Source organism: Triticum aestivum, chromosome 2B (assembly GCF_018294505.1).
Source record: "Triticum aestivum cultivar Chinese Spring chromosome 2B, IWGSC CS RefSeq v2.1, whole genome shotgun sequence".
Taxonomy (NCBI): Eukaryota; Viridiplantae; Streptophyta; class Magnoliopsida; order Poales; family Poaceae; genus Triticum; species Triticum aestivum.
The window spans coordinates 726,339,564-726,350,969 of record NC_057798.1 but is presented as its reverse complement, the minus strand read 5'-3'; the positions used below and the strand labels follow the sequence as shown (position 1 = coordinate 726,350,969).

The following is an 11,406-nucleotide window of genomic DNA, read 5'->3' as shown; positions in this document are numbered from 1 at the left end:
CGGGGCGGCGGCGCGGCGGCGTAGGATCGCGGCGGCGGCGGCGGCGATGGGATCGCGGCGGCGGCACGGGTTAGGGTTAGGATCGTAGGTCTGATACCATGTTGGAAACGATTGTTTTGGCAATGCTTCACGATGTATTGATCGGTGCAAAGCGCACGTATATATGGAGTATAAAGTGGACCACAACCTCAACTATACAAAGACTAGGAGGTGGGCCAGACTCTACAATAAACATGTACAAACCATATCTTCAACAATGAATGATACAATACAAAAACAAAACAGTACGACAGAGGCTCCTAAAATGTTTTACTTCTGACGTACTTGAGGCAATAACTTTATCAAGCCTAAACAGTACTGCAACATAATGATGGGGAGCAGAGAGTGAAATTTGCATTCAACTTACGATGGTGTCCAAAGTGATGGAAGCATTGTATGTACGAAAGACTTTTGCAGTTAGGCCAGGCATTAAGTCCTTGAGATGAGCATTTAGTTTAGTTGTATCAAGCTTGTCAAAGATGTGTCCTCCCTTCTTTTTACCTAGAGAACCAATACATGAAAAAGATGTAAATAATACTCCTCAGAGGGTATTACTTGACAAGTACTCCAGTAGTTAATACTCCTCAGAAGAGATGGACGGATGGGAAAATAGCATTGGGAGATACCTGCACAGAATTCCTTAATCGCCTCGTATACGGCTAGTTCAACCTCTACAGTGTTATAGTATCTTATAGAATCTTTACCAAGAAAGTCAAACTGAAAAGGCAATGAGCAAATATCAGATAAACAGTTGAAATTAATTCCTCATAATGAGCAACAATCAAGAATATATAAAGAATGAAGATCAAGACCTGAAGCTTGTTTGGAGGCAAACAAGTAACATTTTCAACCTTCAGTGTACAACAACCAACAGTATCTGCCTCATCCTCATCCTAAAAAGGATTGTAACATGATAACATATGTCAATGAATCTCAAACCCAAATATATAGAAATTAACAAAAAGAAACTATACACGAATGTATGATGAAAGGACTAGATTTTTGGTAGAGAAAGAATAATCATCGTGCAAAAGCAGAACAATTTATGCAGCAGCTTATATATATGGGTACAGTACATTGCCAACAATTGTAGAGTAAAATGGAAATAATATTCGATGACGATATACCTTTTCATTGCCTGCCCTAAGGGCTAGTTTATCTATAAGGTATGTTGCCACTGCAATTTGTTTCTTCCTCTGATCTTTGCTCCTGAAATCCTTGGTGTAATTTGCCCGGATACTGTGTATGTAATCCTGCCATGGCCACAGAAGGACAATTATTGCACATGGGGACACAACAGCTCTATGAATCACAAAACAAACTTTCTTACCTTCAGTTTCCGGGCCTTCTCATATTTCTCCTTGTCACTCTGTCCCTTTAGTGAGCTGCTTGCCGCAAGAAAAACATACTTGATATCTTTTTCGTTTATCGGATTGTTCCAACAGGCCAACCATGTAACACTATTGTCATGCTTGACTGCTTTCCAGCTGCAGACCACATGACCAGTAAAAAATGTATGCATGTTAAAGTCTCTTCAAAAATAGTATTTTCCAAGTTTTAACACCAATAACTTCAATTTTGAAGGTACCTTTCTTCAGGTATAGGGCACACTGGGACGGGAGCTTCTTCTCCAATGTTTATTGTAATATCACTTGGTCGGATGCGTCGGTTCAATCTTCCCATCTAAAACAATTAAACAGAGAGCCTTAATTGAAGTCCCTTACTTGAAACAGAATAAAGATACACTATGTGATTACATGTTTACAAATCTGTACCTTTGGATGCTCTCCACGTCCCCTGAACAAGCCAGGTGGTTCTACTCTGAAATTGCCAACCTGAAATAAGCAAATATTACTAGACTAGTGGCATATGTGTAGAAGAGTAACCTATCTATTCTATGATTTACAAAAGACTAAATTATATTCAAAAATAAATATCAGTAAACAATGAACCTTCTCTTCAACACCGTCTACAAAAGCCCACTTAAACTTCTCCTCTTGTTTCGATTTCTCATCCCGCAATGCTTTCTTCTCCTGTAAACAAAGATTAAATACTTAAGACAATGGAGGCAGGATAAATCTCCCTTGTCCAACCTACCAAACTTTGTCAAAATTCATAAAAATTACCTCTGATGTTATCTGGTTTTTCTTCTCCTTCTCTTGGAGATGCCATTCATAGATTGGTGTGAAATCACAAAGCTCGAACTTTGTGATGATATGTGTTTTACCAAGAGTTTTTCTCCAATCACTGAAAAAATTGTTGATAAATGTTTCCTTGGATGCATACTCTGTGTCTTTCATCACAGCAAACATGGTTGCAACCTGCAATACAGAGAATTAGGAGATGAAAAAAAAAGACGGAGGCATGATCTTAATATTCAGGAGATGCTCTCTATGTATATCACCTCCTCCTGCTCCGGGGTCAGATCAACAGGTTGCCCATTGTAAAGCATCTTGACACCATGAGGCTTGTACGGAGGAGGAAAAACCACACCATTGTGCACCAAAGTAGACCATTTCTTTCTACCATCATCCTCGGGTTCATCCTTGGGTTCGCTTTCGACACTCGATGAAGCCTCTGAAGGCCTTGCCTTATTAAGAGCTGAAACTGTTTGGTCACTACGACCACCTGTCCTTTTGACTGAATTTTTGGATGCACCCCCGGTAGCACGAGAAATGCGGGCAGTCAGTGGCTGGTCATCCTCTGAATCATCATCAGAGACATTGCCTCCATTTTTTGGAGCAGCATTATTAATGGCCAACCGCACGGCCAACGGTTTCTCATCATCTGAATCTTGGTCATGACCACCATCTGCCTTGGCACCTCCTGTATTGATCATCTTCCATTTCCTCTCATGAACATTTTTCCTTAATGCAATCGGTCTCTCATCCTCAGAATCACCATCTGGCATGGCACCTTTTCTAACGATTCCCTTTGATTTCCTCTCACAAACCTTCATCCTTAATGCAATTGGCTTCTCATCGTCTGAATCATCCGACATGAGGACATCTTTCACACGTAGTCTTTTCAGTTTACTCTTCTGACATTGTTGTCCAAGACTGTTTGGCTTCACTGCATTTCCTGATGAGCAGGTATGGGTGGGCATGTTCTTCATAGAGGCACTTAACCTCTTGAAGGAAATTGGACCGTCGATTTCATCGCCGTGGGGAGACGGCATTGCTAATGTGGCGATGCAGGAACGATGCCAGCCAAAGTAACCTGCAAAGCTAGTACAGTTCACCCATGTAAGCAAACTGTAAGTGATGTAGCACTACCATTATTAGTTCCAAAACAACACACTAGTACCTCTACTTTCATGGTACGCTGTCCCTTATTTCACTTTGTACCAGGCTTGACACAATAACATTACACTTTGCATTTTTTTTTCGAACCACGACTTTGCTGTTTTCACCATGTTAATTTCGTTAAAACATACTAGTACATGTCTAACAAAATTCTGAAAAATGTCATAGATGTGCGTACACTGTGAGACGACAGATATACATCAAGGTTTTGTTTAGAAAAATAAATACTATTTTGGTTAAAAAATTCGACGGTGTAATAGCCGTCATCTCGGAGCTAATTCAAGCGAGTCCGACCTAATTACATACAGTCGCAACAACGGATGGCTAATCTCGTTTTTTCTTTGAGGTAGGCTATAATCTCGTTTCGCCCTAAGCAACACGTACGGCCGCGGCGGCGATCGATCGCAGCCGGAGGCCGGAGCCAAACAGAAGACGTGGATGACAGGGAGGGAGAGACGCTACGTACCTAGCTAGCTAAGCGCGAACGTCGGCCCTGATCCCGGCCTTCCCTCCGTCGCCGGGAAGAGGGGTACGGAGTTAATTAATTATTAGGTTTAAGGCTCCTCGATTGTGCGCGCTCCTTCCCGGCGCTTATATATCAAGCCTTGCACAAACCTGATTTGAATCTAGTACTACAAGTACAATATTGTTATTTTTTGGGAGAAACAATATATATAGTTCCATACGGCTTGCCAAACAAGGAAGACGCCTTTTCCCAAAGACAAGCAAAGCTCCCCCAAAAAAGGCTCCCGTAGTTAATTAAGCATTCGAGCGACCGGCGAGCACATACGTCTGCAATCCCGTTGTCTTCCTTCCGGTGCCCCGCCGCGGCCTTGATCTCTGGCCCAGCACTGTTACTGCAGGATCCTCCGGGCTATACCGCGTGACCAATTTAAGATTAATTGCAGATCTATTTCTCTTGTTGGTATTGGTAACGAACCCTAACTTGTATACCTGGATTGATGTGGTCTCTACTACTCCCTCCGTTCAATCTAAGACAAGCTTTTTGGGACTGGGGTAATGCATAAATTTCAATGAAACAATGTTATCGCGTCTACGTTATATACCTAGGACTACATGACTAGTTTCTGCTTCTGATAGGATGGCCAAACCAAGCGCCGCCTCCTCTCCAGCGAGGAAGATGAACATCACAGGATCGGCAAGCAGTAAAAAAACACACGGTCCAAACCAAGGAAGTGGCTTTCAAGAGGACGGCGAGATCGATGCTGGCAATGAAGCTTGAACTTCTACCTTCGGTGAGGTCGTGAGGATGAATTCTACATATAACCATATTATTGTTGGCGTTGGAGTTGGAGCTAGCATCACATATATACTAATGTATATGTTGTAATCCATAACCTAGCTAGTACTTTTCTATGCTTATAGGACGTTCTGCAGACGATACTATTAAGGTTATCACTAAAAGAAGCAGCGAAGATGAGCACTCTATCACATGAGTGGAGGAGGCTAGCGATATGCCACCCAAATCTGATCTTTACAAAACGTACCCTCTTTCCTGCCAATTACGACATTAGCTTGAAGGACGGGGAACTCATGGTAGATGAGTTCATCGCCAAAGTCGACAATGTAATCCGTCCCTTATGGAATACTTCTTCTACAACAACAACCACCGTGGATAAGTTTGTTGTCAAATTTCCACTTCGCAAGAAACATAAAAATAAGATTGACCGGTGGATTCACTTCTCCACCACGTTGAGGGCCAAGCACATTTCTCTTGATTTCGCTGGAAGAGATTGCATGCTAAAACATAGGTACATTATCCCACTCGACAATCTTACTGATCATAATGGCTCCTCCGTCGAATCTCTTGATTTGTGTTATGTGCATTTAAAGACACCCTCCAGTTTCTTTGGCATTACAAACCTAAAGAAACTCACCCTGCGAGTTGTGTCCATCACTGAAGGTGATCTCCAGTGTCTATTATTGCGTTGTGTTCTTCTGGAGTATTTGAGCATCGAGGAATGCCTCTTAACAGGCTTAAGTATAAGCCAGGAGAAGTGTCGGCTGCGGCACCTTAAGGTGAACAATACTAACTGTTGGGGATATTACCACTGGGCGCGAACCGGCCTACCTGGGCCGGGTTAGCTTCATTAGTAGTTTAAAGGTGATTAAGCAGATGAAGGCCCAAGGCCTGTAGTCGGTTTAGAACCTGTAGCCGTAAACCGGCTTGATATGTAAACTTGCATTGTAAGTTAGGAATAGAGAGAGACCAACCGGGATACGAGTATGAACCGGTGTGGGACTCTGTGGACCGACGGGCGTCACCTGTGTATATAAGGGGACGACCCGGCGGCGGTTCAAGGACAGACAACAACAACTCGAGCCTAGGCGAAGCTTGTTTGCTCCCTAGCCATCGAAACCACATCAATTCCATCACAACTAGACGTAGGCTTTTACCTTCACCGAAGGGGCCGAACTAGTATAAACCCTTGTGTCTTTGTGTCCGTTTTAACCCCTTCAAGTTAACCCGTAGCGATGGCTCCACGACTAAGTCATTTCACAAGGACATCTGCCGTGACAAATCCACGACAGTTGGCGCCCACCGTGGGGCTATCGCACGACGGTTTGATGATCTTGGAGGGCAAGCTCAAAGGACTCGAAGGCTATGCTGTGGGCCGGATGACCAAGAGTCGTCGCGGCAAGCTCTACATCGACGATGCAGGATGGGGTTCCGAAGCCGGCTCGATCGAGTACGGGTACCGGGTCCCCTTTGGTGGCATACACGTTTTTATCGGCAAGATTGGTGAGCCTGGGCCTGAGCCGGACATCCACACCGACCTCGTCGAGACGGCTCAGCGTGCGAGATCTACCCAGGTTAAACCGGCCGTGAAGCGTGCCTTCGTGGGAGTCATCCACGGAGGAGAGCATGGGGACGAGTCAGAATACGGTAGCGAGACCGTCGTTTATTCTAGCGACGAGTCCTCGACCGGGGAGACCGAATCATTGTACCAGTTGCAAGACGACCAGATTAGGGGCTGTTCCGATGGCGATAGTATTCCGGACCCCCCTGAGCAGATCAACCGGGTTGGAATATTCATGGCCGGTACGCAGGCGGCGAATCACTCCTCGACCGCAGCAGCAATGTTCTCCGGATCAGCAGCGGTAGCGGCAGCACGGGCAGGAGGCCTTGTGCACCCACCGGTTCAAGTTCTGTCTGACCTGTTTGATGCACTAGCTGTACTTATGGCAGAGGCCAATCCGGCGGATCAGGAGGCCCATGATGCAGAGGTTGCAAAGGTGAGAGAGCAGATCGCACAGGCCAAAGCCGACCTGGCAGCAGAGAAGGACAGGATGGCCGCAGAGCGGGCCGCTTTGGACGCCCAGGCCTATAAGCTCATGCTCGACCAGAACGCATCACAGGAGGTCTTGAAGCGGAAGCACAGATCACGCCTTCTGTTAGGGTTCGACCCTCGAAATCTCTTTCACACTCCGGGAGCTGGAACTAGTAATCTGCCGGGGCACCTGGAGGTAAACCGGGTCGAGGCACCAGGGCCAGGAGCGATGGTCCAACCCTGCCTGATGGAACCTCCTCGGCAGAACATTGTGATTCCTCCGCCGGTCCAGACACCTCCGGGTCATTATTCTAATCCTATGGACAATCTTGTCGCAGCTGCTGCGCGATTAGAAGCTATCCCGGTCGAAGGAGACTCTCCGCAAGCAATAGAGACGCGCCGGGTTAAGGAACTTCTCCGGACCACTTTGATTCAACAGGAGGCATATTCATACAGCCGCGATCGGATTTATTCCACACCTCCTCCAAGCCGGAGCTATAGTAGGTGCCTGGATGAACCGGCCATATCAAGCAATGCGCGGGGCCGTGAAGCGGCCCGTGGCAATAACCCGGCCGGTGGTGTTCACGATGCTCAGGATGTAGTGGACCGGGCCCGGGCACGAAGGGAGGCCGAGTTAGCAGCACAGAACAAGGTGGATCAGCTTACACCGGTTCGTCCTACCACCTCTGCCGGGCCAGGGGTCGCATCTAGCTTGGGAGTGCCCTGTTTAGTCCCCGCTTTACACAATGTACGCCTGCCCAAGGACTTCAAGGGCCCACGCAAGGTGCCAAATTCAACCGCTGATTTATCTCCAGAAGCGTGGGTAGAGAGTTATGAGATGGCAATGGAGATGTTGGATGTGGATGAGACCGCGTGTGCAAAGTACTTCACCATGATGCTTGAAGGCACAGCCCATACTTGGTTGAAGAGTCTACCGCCTAATTCTATCAGCTCATGGGCCCAGTTGCGGACCCGGTTTATCCAGAATTTCAAAGATACGTGTAAGCAGCCTAAGTCCATAGTAGACTTGGCGGCTTGTGTTCAGGAGGACGGAGAGTCAACAACCCATTGGGTACGCCGCATTTCTGAAGTCTTGCACTCATCTGACAGGATCAATGCTGACTCTGCGATCTTAACCCTGGAGGGCAACTGCCGGTTTAAGCCTCTAAAGCAGAAGTTGGGGCGTATGAAGCAGTTCTGTAATGACATGGGAACTCTCATGGCCGCTTTAGTGAAGTATGCTGATTCTGGTAGTACCAAGGATCCCGAGACTGACGATGACGAAGCAGGGAAAGGAAAAAAGAATAGCAACTCTAAGGGGCATCAATACAAACCGGCGGGCCATGGAGACGGAGGCAAGCGTAAGGCGGATGGCAGCATGGACTTTGTGGCTAACACTAATGCGCGGGACAAGGGTCAGCGGTGCAGAGGTAAAGCGGCGAATCGTAATGGGGCTCCAAATCCTAACCCGGATCGCTTAAGCTATTTGCTGAATCAGCCTTTCCCAAAACACGGGACGAAGGAGGTGCCGGCTAACCACCTTTGAAAGGATTGTTACATTATGCAGGAATTTAAAAACTCTAATGCCTTCCGGTATGACCGTGGGTCAGGCGGTGGCTCAGGATCCGGTTTCCATGGGCCGGGTCACGATGGAGCTTCCGGTTCAGGTTTCAATCAGGGCGGTAATAATAACCAGGATAATCAGAACGGTCAAGGGGGTTACAACCAACAGCAGCAGCAGCAGCGGTCGGGTTATCAGAGCCAGCCAAAACAGTTGAACAATGGGTAGTATCACGTTTTCACAACTAGCTTGGATAAGCGCGACCGGAAACTTCATAAGCGAGCAGTGAACTCTGTTGAACCGGCCGTACCGCGTTATTTATGCTGGTCGGAGCAGCCTATCGTGTGGAGCAGGGAGGATCACCCCCCCCCCCGGGGTTGACAATCCGGGCCAGGTGGCATTAGTGGTAGACCCTCAGGTGGGAGGTTATAAATTCACCAAGGTACTCATGGATGGAGGGAGCAGTATTAACATCTTGTACTATGAGACATTCCGCCGCATGGGGCTAACAGACAAGGATCTCAGACCGTCTAATACGGTGTTCCATGGTGTGGTGCCTGGCAAATCAGCATATCCTGTTGGTAAGATAGCCCTGGAGGTGGCTTTTGGGGACGAGCATGATTCCCGATCCGAGACACTAACCTTTGAGGTGGTGAAGATCCAGAGCCCGTATCACGCCTTGTTTGGGCGGCCAGCTTATGCCAAATTCATGGCACGGCCTTGTTATATCTATTTGCAGCTCAAGATGTCGGGTCACAAAGGGACAATAACGATTCATGGGAGCCGCAAGATTGCTTTAGAATGTGAGGAAGGTGATGCGGCCTATGCAGAGTCGGTTTGTGCCACGGAGGAGTTAAAATATTATAGGGACAATGTTGATCCGGCGGACATGACCCCTTTGAAGAAGCCAACTACGGAGCATGATTCAGATCTGAAGTTCAAATCAGCGGCTGAGACCAAGCTTGTTGACTTCGTGCCCGGCGATTCGTCCAAGCAGTTCACTGTCAGTGCCAACTTGGACCCTAAATAGGAAAGCGCGCTCATCGAGTTCATCCGTGAGAATCGGGACATTTTTGCATGGAAGCCTTCTGACATGCCAGGTGTACCGAGGGAACTCGCTGAGCACACTCTTAATGTTGATCCCAAGTATAAACCGGTAAAGCAATTTCTCCGCCGGATTAACGAAGAGAGGCGCAAAGCTATTGGGGAGGAGGTGGCCAGGCTCTTAGCAGCTGGTTTTATCATTGAAGTGTTCCATCCAGAGTGGCTTGCTAATCCGGTGCTGGTTCTTAAGAAAAATGGCACTTGGCGTATGTGTGTGGATTACACGGATCTTAACAAGGCTTGTCCAGCGGATCCTTTTGCCCTCCCTCGCATTGACCAGATTATTGACGCCACGGCGGGTTGTGAGCGTTTGAGTTTTTGGGATGCGTATTCTGGGTATCATCAGATCAAAATGGCAGTTAAGGACCAGGAGAAGACGACGTTTATTACTCCCTTTGGAGCCTTCTGCTATGTATCTATGCCTTTTGTGCTCAAGAGCGCCCAAGCCACTTATCAACGTTGTGTACAGAATTGCGTGCATAAACAGATCGGCCGCAATGTGCATGCCTATGTGGATGATATTGTAGTCAAGTCAAGGCAGAAGGAGACGCTGATTGATGATTTAAAGGAAACCTTTGACAACTTACGGGTTTATAAGATGATGCTTAACCCTGCCAAATGTGTCTTTGGTGTTCCGGCAGGCAAGTTACTGGGCTTTCTTGTGTCCAACAGAGGAATTGAGGCTAATCCGGAGAAGATTACGGCTATCACCTCCCTGGCTAAACCGAAGTGTATCAACGATGTTCAGCGGTTGGCGGGTCGGATCGCCGCACTGAGCCGGTTTATCAGCCGCCTCGGAGAGAAGGCCATCCCTTTATACCAAATGTTGAGAAAGATAGATCAATTCATCTGGAGTCCAGCTGCTGATGAAGCGTTGGAGGATTTGAAGCGGCAATTAGCCAATCCGCCCGTTCTTGCAGCTCCGGTCGACAAGGAGCCGTTATTGTTATATGTAGCGGCCAATGCTCGCGCAGTTAGCGTGGCTATTGTAGTAGAACGCAAGGAGGCGGGCAAGGAGTATCCGGTTCAGCGGCCGGTTTACTATATCAGCGAGGTGCTGATTGAATCCAAGCAAAGGTATCCGCATTGGCAGAAGCTGGTATATGGAGTTTTCATGGCAAGCCGGAAGTTGAAGCAGTATTTCCAAGGGCACCCTATCACAGTGGTCAGTTCAGCTCCCTTGGGCGATATCATACAGAACCGGCAGGCGACCGGCCGGATTGCCAAGTGGGCTATAGAACTTGGGCCGCACGGATTGAAGTACGTACCCCGGACGGCGGTGAAGTCTCAAACACTTGTTGATTTCATCAATGATTGGACTGAGTTGCAAGCACCAAAGGAGAAGCCGGATCACACATATTGGACTATCCATTTTGATGGATCCAGGCAATTGGAAGGCTCGGGGGCTGGAGTCGTGTTAACTTTCCCACGAGGTGATAAATTTTGTTATGTTCTCCGCTTAATGTTCCCTTGTACTAATAATGCAGCTGAGTATGAAGCCTTGCTCCATGGTCTCCGGATGGCTAAAGAGATGAATCTAAGTCGGGTTAAGTGCTTCGGTGACTCGGACCTCGTAGCTCAACAGGTGTCTGGCACTTGGGATTCTAAAGACCCACTCATGGCTGCATATCGTCGTGAGGTGGATATTGTTGCAGGTCACTTCAAGGGCTATCAGGTGGTTCACGTGGATCGTCGAAAAAATGCAGCGGCGGACGCTTTAAGCCGGTTGGGCTCTCAGCATAAACCGGTCCCGCCTAATGTCTTTCTTGATGTGTTGCACAATCCGTCAGTCAAGCTCCTAGGTGAAGCGGATTTGGCTATTCCTAATCCGGAGGCTCAATTGGTGGCAGCCCTGCATGTTATACCGGATTGGACAGTTCCTTATCTTGCGTACATGAACCGGGGAGAGTTGCCATAGGATGAGACTCTAGCCAGGCAGATAGTCCGGTGATCCAAATCTATGACAATTATCAATGGCGAATTGCATCATTGCAGTGTATCAGGGGCGTTTTAACGCTGCGTCTCTCCTGAGGAAGGTTGTGAAATTTTACGCGAAATCCATGAAGGGGATTGTGGTCACCACGCCGGTTCAAAGTCTCTGGTG

The 11,406-nt window shown here is 47.5% G+C and overlaps 1 pseudogene; it reads right to left on the bottom strand.

Annotated features, from left to right (window-relative positions):
• LOC123042318 (DNA topoisomerase 1 beta-like) overlaps positions 1-3,250 on the bottom strand; it is a 12,513-nt pseudogene extending 9,263 nt beyond the window's left edge.
• Positions 3,251-11,406: the final 8,156 nt, after the last annotated feature.